The sequence below is a fragment of the Triticum urartu genome, chromosome 5A, assembly GCF_056163025.1.
Source record: "Triticum urartu cultivar PI428250 chromosome 5A, HENAU_Tu73, whole genome shotgun sequence".
In the NCBI taxonomy this organism is placed as follows: domain Eukaryota; kingdom Viridiplantae; phylum Streptophyta; class Magnoliopsida; order Poales; family Poaceae; genus Triticum; species Triticum urartu.
In genome coordinates, this window is record NC_141877.1 from 525000663 (window position 1) to 525005739 (window position 5077).

Genomic DNA, 5077 nt, shown 5'->3' on the forward strand with positions numbered 1-5077 from the left:
CTCGGTTTTATTTTTCAAGGACCCGGCAATGGTCGGCAGTGTCTTTTAATTTTAAGGCCATCTTGGCCATCTTCTCTTGGCTCTCGCAATGCGCGGCCTTCTCGGCTTTCAACTCTTCGGCCGCCTTCAAAGTAGCCGCATTACTAATCCTCGCTTGTTCCTTGGCTCGGGCAAGTTCCGCCCGCAAGGCTTCCACGGTGGCAGCTCCATCTGCAGTCACAACGTATTAAAGATACTGGCATCATGCTGCTCTTACTATGTGGCGTTCACCGGAAAATAACACTCACCCTGTGCGTCATCAAGCCTCTTGTTAACAAGCTCGATGTCGGCGTCTGCCGCATCCAGTTGCCGTTTTAATTTGGCATACTCACTAGCTCGGCTAGCCACCGGAGCTTCAACCACCTGCACATAGGGGCAGTCTTGTTATTGCTTGGGAATATGATCCTCTGTTCGTCGCCATTCTGACGACAACCAGAGTCTCAGGGGCTACTATTTACACAAGGCACACCGAACATGTGCAGTACTATCACATATTATCTCACATACCTCAAAGCCTGTTAGTAGACTCATAAAGACTTCATGTAATCCGCTTTTAGCGGACAAGATTCTCTCCATCACCGTACCCATCAGCATACGATGCTCTTATGAGATGGCCGCTTGCCCCACCAACTCCCTCAAAACGTCCGACCGCACACCAGACGATGCCGGACTCTTTTGTACGCTCTCTTCGGGAGCTGGACACTAGGGACTTTGGGAGTCTATGTGATTATCTTCTGGCCTCACCAGATCCGGAGAAGCCCTCCGCGACGACACTTCGGGGTCGCCCTCTTCTGGAGCGGAGGAGTTCGGGGGAGGCGTTTCGCTCTCCATCATCTATGGAAGAAGATCCCCCGAAGACGAGCTCATTTGAGAGGGGCTAAGGCCCGAACTGCAAGATATATGCGGTGGTTATTTTCTCAGAGAAAAAAGATAGCATACCTATTAAAATATTTTGGATCACTTACGACTCGTTGGAGGGATGATCCCCCCGCGGACTTTGTGCGGCAAAAGCACCCCCCGAGGCAGGACCCTCTGTGGGAGACTTCTTGTCCCGTTTGGAGGCTTCGTCTTCCGGATCCTCGGAAGCAGTCCTTTTCCTCCCTCGGTCGTCCTCCTTCGTGGAGACGCTCGTTCCCTCGGTTGGAACGGGCAGCGATGGGGGCCCGCGTCCTCCTGTATTACCCCCCCGGTATCTTCCTTCAAGGGCTCCGAGCAAGGTGCGACCTCGAGCATCTTCTCCAATACCGGATTTTCCAAACCCTCAGGGAGGGGGGCCAAACACCGAATCATCTTCGCCTTTGTTAGCCAGTCCTGGTCAAAAAGCGAACTCTTAGAAATAACTTCGAATAAGAGACAATGTGTTCGTCTAGAGGATTTCTTACTTGTTCGGCGGCGCGGTTACGGCTCAAGCCCACGTCCTCGGTAATATCCGGACATTCCACTTGAGTTCCGAAGAATGACTTGTACATATCCTCGTGCGTCAGGCCGAGGAAACTCTGAATGGCACGTGGTCCCTCTGGATTGAACTCCCACAAGCGAAGGGGCCGGCGTTTGCAAGGCTGGACTTGACGAACCAGCATAACTTGTATTACCACAACCAAATTAAAATCTCCCTCGAAGAGACCTCGGATGCGGCTTTGCAGTATAGGCACGTCCTTGGCTGGACCCCAGCTCAGACCCCTGCTAATCCATGACATCAGTTGTGGTAGGGGGCCCGAGCGGAAAGCGGGGGCAGCCGCCCACTTGGCGCTTCTGGGAGCCATGACGTAAAACCACTCCCGTTGCCATAATTCGGACACCTCTGGAAAGGAACCTTTCGGCCATAGAGCTCCTGCCATATTGCCTATTGATGCGCCTCCGCATGCTACGTGTTGCCCCTCGATTATCTTCGGCTTTACTTCAAAGGTCTTGAGCCACAGGCCGAAGTGAGGGGTGACGCGGAGGAAGGCCTCACACATGACAATAAATGTCGTGATGTGGAGGAAGGAGTCCGGAGCTAGATCGTGGAAATCTAGCCCGTAATAAAACATGAAACCCCTGACGAAAGGATCCAGAGTAAGGCCTAGACCTCGGAGAAAATGGGAGACGAACACAATGTTCTCGATGGGTTCGGGAGTAGGGACGATCTGCCCTTGAGCAGGCAGCCGATGCGAAACCTCAGCGGTCAGGTATCTGGCCTCCCTCAACTTCTTAATGTCCTCTTTCGTAACGGAGGAGGGCATCCATCGGCTTTGAAGGCTGGATCCGGACATTGTTGAAGATCCGGAGCACCTAACCTGGGCTTTGGGTGTGAGAACTCGAGGCGGGGGAAGGATTTGATTGAGCACGAGAGGGAAAAAGCGAAAACCTAGTCCTCTTATAAAGAGGGTGAATATCAAGCGTCCTCTCCGTAGCCGTTTGGGACTTGCCTATAATCTAGGAGTCCTAGACACGGTTGGGTTACCCACAACCGCATTAATGAGAATCCCGTAATTAGAGGAACACGATCTCCGCTTCGGCAAGACGTGTTGAAAAACTGCCTCGCGTTATGTGCGGGCTGGTTAAAAGGGACGGTTCGAATAATCACCGGGCCATGACGTAAAGTCGTGTTGCCAAAACAAGCCAGCAAATTAGATCTGCGAAAATATTATTCTTTCTACGGTGGAATGTGGAACTTATTTTGCAGGGTCGGACACTATCCTCGTATTCAAATTCTTCTGTGATGTATTCGGAGAAGGAACCCGCCTTGCAATGCCGAAGACAACTGTGTGCCGGACTCATCGTCATTGAAGCCTAGTTCAGGGGCTACTGAGGGAGTCCTGTATTAGGGGGTCTCCGGACAGCTGGACTATCTCCATTGGCCGGACTGTTAGACTATGAAGATACAAGATTGAAGACTTCGTCTCGTGTCCAGATGGGACTCTACTTGGCGTGGAACGCAAGCTAGGCAATACGTGTATGGATATCTCCTCCTTTGTAACCGACCTTGTGTAGCCCTAACCCTCTCCGGTGTCTATATAAACCGAAGGGTTTTAGTCCGTAGGACAACAATCACAACATACAATCATACCATAGGCTAGCTTCTAGGGTTTCGCCTCTCTGATCTCGTGGTAGATCTACTCTAGTACTACCCATATCATTAATATTAATCAAGCAGGACATAGGGTTTTACCTCCATCAAGAGGGACCGAACCTGGGTAAAACATCGTGTCCCCTGCCTCCTGTTACCATCCGTCCTAGACGCATAGTTCGGGAACCCCTACCCGAGATCCGCCGGTTTTGACACCGACACCTAGCATATTAGGATTTAAGCAAATTACCATGCTATTTAGGACTCTCAAAATAATGTAAGTGAAGCATGAGAGTTCATATATTTCTTATAGAATAAAACCACCACCGTGCTCTAAAAAGATACAAGTGAAGCACTAGAGCATCGACAAACTACTCCGAAAGATATAGGTGAAGATCAATGAGTAGTTGAATAATTATGCAACCATGTGAAGACTCTCTAACATTTAATAATTTCAGATCCTGGTATTATATTCAAACAGAAAGCAAAGCAAAATAAAATGACATTCTAAGATTGGCAAACATCATGTGAAGAAGCAAAAACTTCGGATCAACCGATACTAACCGATAGTTGTTGAAGAAGAAAGGTGGGATGCCAACCGGGGCATCCCCAAGCTTAGATGCTTGAGACTTCTTGAAATATTATCTTGGGGTGCCTTGGGCATCCCCAAGATTGATCTTTTGTGTCTCCTTAATTCCTCTCATATCACGGTCTCCCTAAATCTCAAAAGCTTCATCCACACAAAACTCAACAAGGACTCGTGAGATAAGTTAGTATAAACCATTGAAAAAACCTTATCATACTCTACTGTAGAAAATCACTAAAATTATTATTCAACATTTCATACTAAATTCCTCTGCATATTTAATAGTCCTATCTTCAAATAGAATCATTAAAGAAGCAAACATATGCAAACAATATAAACATAACAGCAATCTGCCTAAACAGGATAGTCTGTAAAGAATGCTGCAACATCCATACTTCCCTAGATCCAAAAATTATGAAAGAAAATTCCCACTATAGTAAATTTATCATAGCTTAATATGCAAAAGGTTTCAACATTTTATCACATTCTTACTTCTCTAGGGAATTATTGCAACAGCGGTAAATTTTCTGTTTTCAAACAGCAACATGCATACTTGTAACATAGGCATAGTAAAGGCTATCAATGCCACTTTTATTGAAATAAAAGATGCAAAACATTTTTCTAATTAGCAAGCAAATCCTAACAAAATAAATTGACGCTCCAAGCAAAACACATATCATGTGGTGAATAAAAATATAGCTCCAAGTAAAGTTACCGATGAATGAAGATGAAAGAGGGGATGCCTTCCGGGGCATCCCCAACCTTAGGCTCTCGGTTGTCCTTGAATATTACCTTGGGGTGCCTTGGGAATCCCCAAGCTTAGGCTCTTGCCACACCTTATTTCATAGTCCATCGAATCCTTACCCAAAACTTGAAAACTTCACAACACAAAACTTAACAGAAAACTCGTAAGCTCCGTTAGCGAAAGAAAACAAAACACCACTTCAAGGTACTGTAATGAACTCATTATTTATTTATATTGGTGTTAAACCTACTGTATTCAAACTTCTCTATGGTTTATAAACTATTTTACTAGCCATAGATTCATCAAAATAAGCAAACAACACACGCAAAACAGAATCTGTCAAAAACAGAACAGTCTGTAGTAATCTGAATCAAACGTATACTTCTTGAACTCATAAAATTCTTAATTAAATTGCTGGACCTGAGAAATTTATCTATTAATTGTCTGCAAAAATAATTAACTAAATAGAACTCTCCAAATAAAAATGGCAGCAATTCTTGTGAGCGCTAAAGTTTCTGTTTTTTACAGCATAACCAACAGGACTTTCCCCAAGTCTTCCCAACGGTTCTACTTGTCACAAACACTAATTAAAAGCATAAAACCACATATAAAAATAGGATAGATGAATTATTTATTACAAAACAGGAGCAAAAATCAT